Genomic DNA, 9,660 nt, shown 5'->3' with positions numbered 1-9,660 from the left:
ATCCCCCTTGAACAGCAAAAGGGTACTTGACACTCTTTTTGCGACTCAGAAATTTCACTACAATCACTCCGCTTTGGAGAGGAGAGCACACTTTATGGACTCAGTCCGAGATGAGCCCCTATTCCCATTTAATGGCTCGAGAGTAAATCAGAAGTTCCCCTTCCAACACCAAAGGGGACCTGACATCCCTGAAGCTACCCGAGCAAGTTCCTGACATTCCCGTCACAACTCGAGAAGTAATCCCACCTTCCCGCAGCAACTTAAGAAACACCACAAAATTATCCCCTCAAAGCGAGATGAGGAAATTCTGCGCTGCAGAATCTCAAGAGAAATCCCAAAATCACTCTAGAAAGGCAAAAGGGTACTTGACACCCTTAATGCGACTCAGAAATTTCACTAACTTCAGTCCCCAGTGGAGAGTATAACACACTTTATGGACTCAATTCGAGATGAGCCCCTATTCGCATTTAACGGCTCGAGAGTAAACATGTAGTTCCCCTTCCAACAACAAAGGGGACATGACTTCCCTGAAGCAATCGGAGGGAGTTCCTGAGGTCCCCGTCACAATTCGAGATGTACCAACTGCTTTCTGCCGGAACTCGATAAACAGCACAAAATTATCGCCTCAATGCGAGATGAAGAAATTTTGCACTGCAGAATCTCAAGAGAAATACCACATTCCCTCTTGAAAGGCAAAAGGGTACTAGACACCCTTTATGAGACTCAGAAATTTCCCTCACACAGCCGTTCCCATTTGACAGGAGAACACACTTTATGGACTCAATTCGAGATGAGCCCCTATTCCCATTTAACGGCTCGAGAGTAAACCGGAATTTTCCCTTCCAACACCAAAGGGGACCTGACTTCCCTGAAGCAACCCGAGCGAGTTCCTGAGGTCTTTGTCGCAACTCGAGAAGTATCCCCAGCTTCCTGCCGCCACTCGAGAAACACCACAAAATATTCCCCTCAATGTGAGATGAGGAAATTTTGTGCTGCAGAATCTCAAGAGAAATTCCACATTCCCTCTTGAAAGGCAAAATGGTACTAGACACCCTTGATGCGACTCAGAAATTTCACTAACATCATTCCGCATTGGAGAGGAGAGCACACTTTATGGATTCATGTCGAGATGAGCCCCTATTAAAAATTTAACGGTTCGAGAGTAAACCGGAAGTTCCTCTTCCAATAGAAAAAGGGGACCTGATTTCCCTGAAGCAACCAGAGCCACTCCCTGAGGTCCCGGTCGCAACTCCAGAAGAACCCCTAGCTTCCCACGGAAACTCGAGACACACCACAAAATTATCCCCTATATGAGAGATGAGGAAATTTTGCGCTGCAGAATCTCAAGAGAAATACAACATTCCCTCTGCAAAGGCAAAAGGGCACTTGACACCCTTTATGCGACTCAGAATATTCCCTCACACAGCCGTTCCCATTGGAGAGGAGAACACATTATATGGACTCAATTCTAGTTGGGCCCCTATTCCCATTTAAAAGCTGGAAAGTAAACCGGAAGTACTCCTTCCTACACAAAAGGGGAACTGACTTCCCTGAAGTAACTAGAGTTAGTTCCTGAGGTCCCTGTCCCAACTCGAGAAGTACGCCCAGCTTCACGCCGCAACTCGAGATCCAACACAAAATTATCCCCTCAATGCTAGATGAGGAAATTTGCGATGCAGAATCTCAAGAGAAATACCACATTCCCTCTTGAAAGGCAAAAAGGTACTTGACACCCTTTATTCGACTCAGAAAGTTCCCTCACACAGCCGTCCCCATTGGAGAGGAGAACACACTTTATAGACTCAATTAGAGATGAGCCCCTGTTCACATTTAAGGGCTCGAGAGGAAACCAGAAGTTCCCCTTCCAACACCAGGGGACCTGACTTCCCTCAAGCAACACGAGCGAGTTCCTGAGATCCCCGTCGCAACTCGAGAAGTACCCCCAGCTTCACGCCGCAACTCGAGATCCACCACAAAATTATCCCCTCAATGCGAGATGAGGAAATTTGCGCTGCAGATTCTCAAGAGAAATACCACATTCTCTCTTGAAAAGCAAAAGGGTGCTTGAAACCCTTTATGCGCCTCATAAAGTTCCCTCAAACAGCCGTTCCCATTAGACAGGAGAACACACTTTATAGAATCAATTCAAGATGAGCCCCTCTTACCATTTAACGGCTCGAGAGTAAAGCACAATTACCCTTTTCAACACAAAAGGAGTCCTGACTTCCCTTAAGCAACCCGAGCGAGTTCCTGAGATCCCCGTCGCAACTCGAGAAGTACCCCCAGTTTCCCGCCGTAACTCGAGAAACACCACAAAATTATCCCCTCAAAGCGAGATGTGGAAATTCTGCGCTGCAGAATCTCAAGAGAAATTCCAAATTCCCTCTAGAAAGGCAAAAGGGTACTTGACACCCTTTATGCGACTCAGAAATTTCACAAATTTCAGTACCCAGTGGAGAGGAGAACACACTTTATGGACTCAATTGGAGATGAGCCCCTATTCCCACTTAATGGCTCGAGAGTAAACCGGAATTTCCCCTTTCAACATCAAAGGGGAGCTGACTTCCCTGAAGCAACCTGAAGGAGTTCCTGAGGTCCACGTCGCAACTTGAGACGTACGAACCGCTTTCCGCCGGAACTCGAGAAACAGCATAAAATTATCGCCTCAATGCGAGATGAAGAAATTTTGCACTGCAGAATCTCAAGAGAAATATCACATTCCCTCTTGAAAGGCAAAAGGGTACTAGACACCCTTTATGCGACTCAGAAAATTCCCTCACACAGCCGTCGCCATTTGACAGGAGAACACACTTTATGGACTCAATTCAAGATGAGCCCCTATTCCCATTTAAAGGCTCGAGAGTAAACCGGAATTTTTCCTTCCAACACCAAAGGGGACCTGACTTCCCTGAAGCAACCCGAGTGAGTTCCTGAGGTTCCCGTCACAACTCGAGAACTACCCCCAGCTTCCCGCAGCAACTTAAGAAACACAACAAAATTATCCCCTCAATTCGAGATGAGGAAAATTTGTGCTGCAGAATCTCAAGAGAAATTCCAAATTCCTTCTTGAAAGGCAAAAGGGTACTTGAGACCCATGATGCGACTCAGAAATTTCACTCACATCACTCCGCATTGGAGAGGAGAGCACACTTTATGGACTCAATTCGAGATAAGCCCCTATACCCATTTAACGGCTCGAGAGTAAACCGGAAGTTCCCCTTTCAACACAAAAGGGGCCCTGACTTTCCTGAAGGAAGCCGAGTGACTTTCTGAGGTCCCCGTGACAAATCCAGAAGTAGCCCCAACTTACTGCTACAACTCGAGAAACACCACAAAATTATCCCCTCAATGCCAGATGAGGAAATTTTACGCTGCAGAATCTCAAGAGAAATTCCACATTCCCTCTTGAACAGCAATAGGGTACTTGACATCATTTTTTCGACTCAGATATTTCACTAAAATCACTCCGTTTTGGAGAGGAGAGCACACTTTATGGACTCAATTCGAGATGAGCCCCTATTCACATTTAATGGCTCGAGAGTAAATCAGAAGTTCCCCTTCCAACACCAAAGGGGACCTGACATCCCTGAATCTACCCGAGCGAGTTCCTGACGTTCCCGTCACAGCTCGAGAAGTAAACCTAGCTTCCCGCAGCAACTTAAAAAACATACCAAAATTATCCCCTCAATGCGAGATGAGGAAATTTTGCGATGCAGAATCTCAAGAGAAATTCCAAATTCCCTCTTGAAAGGTAAAAGAGTACTTGATGCCACTCAGAAATTTCACTAACATCACTCCGCATTGGAGAGGAGAGCACACTTTATGGACTCAATTCGAGATGAGCCCCTATTCCCATTTAAGGGCTCGAGAGGAAAACGGAAGTTCCCGTTCCAACAAAAGGGGGCCTGACTTCCCTGAAGCAACTGGATCGAGATCCTGAGGTCCCAGTCGCAACTCGAGAAGTATCCCCAGCTTACCGCTGCAACTCGAGAAACACCACAAAATTATCCCCTCAATGCGAGATGAGGAAATTTTGTGCTGCAGAATCTCAAGAGAAATAGCACATTCCTCTTGAAAGGCAAAAGGGTACTTGACACCCTTTATGCAACTCAGAAATGTCACTATCTTCAGTCCCCAGTGGAGAGGAGAATACACTTTATGGACTCAATTCGAGATTAGCCCCTATTCCCATTTAACGGCTCGATAGTAAACAGGAAGTTCACCGTCCCACACCAAAGGGGGCCTGACTTCCCTGAAGCAACTCGAGTGAGTTTCTGAGGTCCATCTCGCAAATCGAGAAGAACCCCCAGCTTCCCCCCGCAACGCGGGAAACACCACAAAATAATCCCCTCAATGCGAGATGAGGAAATATGGCGATGCAGAATCTCAAGAGAAATTCCACATTCCCTCTTGAACGGCAAAAGGGTACTTGACACCCTTGATGCGACTCAGAAAGTTCCATCACACAGCCATCCCCACTGGAGAGGAGGACACACTTTATGGACTCAAATCGAGATGAGGCCCTATTCAGAAATAACGGCTTGAGAGTAAATCGAAAGTTCCCCTTCCAACACAAAAGGGGACCTGACTTCACTGAAGCAACCCAAGTGACTTCCTGAGGTCCACGTGGCAACTCGAAAAGCACCCCCAGCTTCCAGCCGCAACTCGAGAAACAACACAAAATTATACACTCAATGCGAGATGAAGAAATTTTGTGCTCCAGAATCTCAAGAGAAATTCCACATTCCCTCTTGAAAGGCCAAAGGGTATTTGACACCCTTTATGCGACTCAGAAATTTCACTAACATCAGCCCACATTCGAGAGGAGAGCACACTTTATGTACTCAAATCGAGATGAGGCCCTATTCCAAAATGACGGTTTGAGAGTAAACCAGAAGTTCCCCTTCCAACACAAAAGGGGACCTGACTTCCCTGAAGCAACCCAAGCGAGTTCCTGAGGTCCCCGTCCCAACTCGAGAAGTACCCCCAGCTTCCCGCCGCAACTCGTGAAACACCACAAAATTATCCTCTCAATGCTAGATGAGGAAATTTTGTGCTGCAGTATCTCAAGAGAAATACCACATTCACTGTTGAAAGGCAAAATGGTACTTGACACCCTTTATGCGACTCATAAATTTTACTAACATCACTCAGCATTGGAGAGGAGAGCACACTTTATGGACTCAATTCGAGATGAGACCCTATTCCCATTTAACGGCTCAAGAGTAAACTGGAAGTACCCCTTCAAACACCAAAGGGGACCTGACTTCCCTGAAGCAGCCCGAGCGAGTGTCTGAGTTCCCCGTCGCAACTCAAGAAGTACACCCAGCTTCCTGCCGCAACTCAAGAAACACCACAAAATTACCCCTTCAAAGCGAGATGAGGAAATTTTGCACAGCAGAATCTCTAGAGAAATACCACACTCCCTCTTGAAAGGCAAATGGGTACTTGACACCCTTTATGCGACACAGAAATTTCCCTCATACAGCCGTTCCCATTGGACAGGAAAACACACTTTATGGATTCATTTCGCGATGAGACCCTATTCCCATTTAACGGCTCGAGAGTAAACAGGAAGTTCCCCTTCCAACACAAATGGAAACCTGATTTCCCTGAAACAACCCGAGGGAGTCTTGAGTTCCCCGTGGCAACTCGAGAAGTACCCCCAGCTTCTCGCCACAACACAAGAAAAACCACAAATTTATCCCCTCAATGCGAGATGAGGAAATTTTGGGCTGCAGAATCTCAAGAGAAATATCACATTCCCTCTTGAAAGACAAAAGGGTACTTGAAACCCTTTATGCGACTCAGAAATTTCACTATTATAAGTCCCCATTAGTGAGGAGAACACACTTTATGGACTCAATTCGAGATGAGCACCTATTCCAATTTAACGGCTCGAGATTAAATCGGAAGTAAAAATTCCAACAACAAAGGGGACCTGACTTCCCTGAAGCAACCCGAGCGAGTCCCTGAGGTCCCAGTCGCAACTCGAGAAGTACCCCAGCTTCACGCCACAACTCGAGAAACAGCTCAAAATTATCCCCTCAATGCGAGATGAGGAAATTTTGCGCTGCAGAATCTCAAAAAAAAAAAAATACCAGATTCCCACTTGGAGGGCAAAAGGGTACTTCACACCCTTTATGATACTCAGAAAGTTCCCTCACACAGCTGTCCCCATTGGAGAGGAGAACACACTTAATGGACTCAATTCGAGATGAGGCCCTATTAATATTTAATGGCTATATTGTAAACCGGAAGTTCCCCTTCCAACACCAAAGGGGACCTTACTTCCCTGAAGAATCCCAAGCGATTTCCTGAGGTCCCAGTCGCAACTCGAGAAGTACTCCATCTTCCCGCCGTAACTCGAAAAACACCACAAAATTATCCCCTTAATGCGAAATGAGGAAATTTTGCGCTGCAGAATCTCAAGAGAAATACCACATTCCCTCTTGAAAGGCAAAAGTGTACTTGACACCATTTTTGAGATTCAGAAATTTCACTAACATCAGTCCCCATTGGAGAGGAGAACACACTTTATGGATTCAATTCGAGATGAGCCCCTATTCCCATTTAACAGCTCGAGAGTAAAGAGGAAGTTCCACTTCCAACACAAAAGGGGACATGCTTTGCTTGAAGCAACCCGAGCGAGTTCCTGAGGTCCCTGTCGCAACTCGAGAATTACCCCCAGCTTCCCGCTGTACTCGAAAAACACTACAAAATTATGCCCTCAGTGCGAGATGAGGAAATTTTGCGCTGCAGAATCATAAGAGAAATACCACATTCCCTCTTGAAAGGCAAAAGGGTACTTGAATCCCTTTATGTGACTCAGAAATTTCCCTCAAACCCGTCCCCTTTGGAGAGCAGAACACACTTTATGGACTCAATTCGAGATGACGCTATATTCCCATTTAAAGACACGAGGGTAAACCGGAAGTTCCCCTTCCAACACCAAAGGGGACCAGACTTCCCTGAAGCAACCCGAGCGAGTTCCTGAGGTCTTCGTCGCAACTCGAGAAGTACACCCAGCTTCCCGCCTCAACTCGAGAAACACCGCAAATTATCCCCTCAATGGGAGATGAGGAATTTTTGAACTTCCGAATCTCAAGAGAAATACACCATTCCCTCTTGAAAGGCAAAAGAGTACTTGACACCCTTTATGCAATTCAAAAAGTTTCCTCACACAGCCGTTCCCATTGGAGAGGAGAACACAATTTCTGGATTCAATTCGAGTTGAGCCCCTATTCCCATTTAACGGCTCGAGAGTAAAACGGATGTTCGCCTTCCGACAAAAAAGGGCACCTGACTTTCCTTTAGCAGCAGGAGAGAGTTCCTGAGGTCCCGGTCGCATCTTGAGCAGTACACACAGCTTCCCGCCACAACGCGAGAAACACCACTAAATTATTCCTTCAATGAAAGATGAGGAAATTTTGCGCTTCAGAATCTCAAGAGAAATACCACATTCCATCTTGAAAGGCAAAAGGGTACTTGAACCCTTTATGTGACTCAGAAATTTCCCTCAAACCCGTCCCCTTTGGAAAGCAGAACACACTTTATGTACTCAATTCGAGATGACGCTATATTTCCATTTAACGGTTCAAGAGTAAACCGAAAGTTCCCCTTCCAACACCAAAGGGGACCATTCTTCCCTGAAGCACTCCGAGAGAGTTCCTGAGGTCGCCGTCACAACTCGAGAAGTACCCCCAGCTTCCCGCCTCAACTCGAGAAACACTGTAAAATTATCCCCCCAATGCGAAATGAGGAAATTTTGAGCTACTGAATCTCAAGAGAAATACCACATTCCCTCTTGCAAGGTAAAAGGGTACTTGACACCCTTTATGCGACTCAGAAAGTTCCCTCACACAGCCGACCCCACTGGAGAGGAGAACACACTTTATGGACTCAATTCGAGATGAGCCCCTATTCCCATTTTAACGGCTCGAGAGTAAACCGGAAGTTCCCTTTCCAACATCAAAGGGGACCTGACTTCCCTGAAGCAACCCAAGAGAGTTCCTAATGTCCCCGTCGCAACTCGAGTAGTACCCCCAGCTTCCCGCTGCAACTCGAGAAACACCACAAATTCATCCCCTCAAATCTAGATGAGGAATTTTTGCGCTGCAGAATCTCAAGAGATATACCACATTCCCTCTTCAAAGGCAAAGGTTACTTGACAACCCTTTACGCTTTTCAGTAATTTCACAAACATCAGTCCCCAATGGAGAGGAGAACACACTTTATGGTCTCAATTAGAGATGAGGCCCTATTCCCATTTAACAGCTCGAGAGTAAACCGGAAGTTCCCCTTCCAACACAAAAGGGGACCTTCCATCCTTGAAGAAACCCGAGCGAGTTCCTGAGGTCCCCATCGCAACTCAAGAAGTACCCCCAGCTTCCCGCGTTAACTCGAGAAACACCACAAAATTATGCCCTCAATGAGAGATGAGGAAATTTTGCGCTGCAGAATCTCATCGAAATACCACATTCCCTCTTGAAAAGCAAAAGTGTATTTGACATCCATTATGCGACTCAGCAATTTCACTCACATCAATCCCCATTGGAGAGGAGAACACACTTTATGGACTCAATTCAAGATTAGCCCCTATTCCCATTTAAAGGCTAGAGAGTAAAGCTGAAGTTCCCCTTCTAACGCAACAGGGGACTTATTAACCTCAAGAAACCCAAGAGAGATCCTGAGGTCCCGGTTGCAACTCGAGAATTGCCCCCAGGTTCCCGTCGTAGCTCCAGATACACCACCAAATTTTCCCCTAAATGTGACGGGAGGAAATTTTGCGCTGCACAATCTCAAGAGAAATACCACATTCCCTCTTGAAAGGCGAAGGTTACTTGACACCCTTTATGCGACTCAGAAATTTCACTAACATCAGTCCCCATTGGAGAGGAGAACACACTTTATGGACTCAATATGAAATGAGGCCCTATTCCCAATTACGGGATCGAGAGTAAACCGGAAGTTCCCCTTTCAACAAAAAAGGGGAACTGCCTTCCCTGAAGAATACCGAGCGAGTTCCTGAGGTCCCCGTTGCAACTCGAGAACTACCCCCAGGATCCCGCGGCAACTCGAGAAACAACACAAAATTATCCCCTCAATGCGAGATGAAGAATTTTTGAACTGCAGAATCTCAAGAGAAATACCACATTCTCTCTTGAAAGGCAAAAGAGTACTTCACACCCTTTATGTGACTCATAAAGTTCCCTCACACAGCCGTCCCCATTGGAAAGGAGAACACACTTTATGGACTCAATTCGAGATGAGGCCCTATTCCCATTTAATGGCTCTAGAGTAAAATGGAAATTCCCCTTCCAACACAAAAGGGGACCTAACTTCCCTGAAGCAACCCAAGCGAGTTCCTGAGGTCCCCGTCGCAACTCAAGAAGTACCCGAGCTTCCCGCCACAACTCGAGAAACACCTCAAAATCATCCCAATGCGAGATGAGGAAATAATGCGCTTCCGAATATCCAGAGAAATACCACGATCCCTTTTGAAAGGCAAAAGTGTACTTGACAACCTTTATGCGACTCAGAAAGTTTCCTCACACAGCCGTCCCCATTGGAGAGGAGATCACACTTTATGGACTCAATTCGAGATGAGGCCCTATTCCCATTTAAAGTCTAGAGAGTAACCCGGAAGTTCCCCTGCCA

This window comes from Moschus berezovskii, chromosome 23 (assembly GCF_049115385.1).
Source record: "Moschus berezovskii isolate FMDL1 chromosome 23, NW_MosBer_1.0, whole genome shotgun sequence".
Classification (NCBI taxonomy): domain Eukaryota; kingdom Metazoa; phylum Chordata; class Mammalia; order Artiodactyla; family Moschidae; genus Moschus; species Moschus berezovskii.
This window is presented reverse-complemented; position numbering follows the sequence as displayed.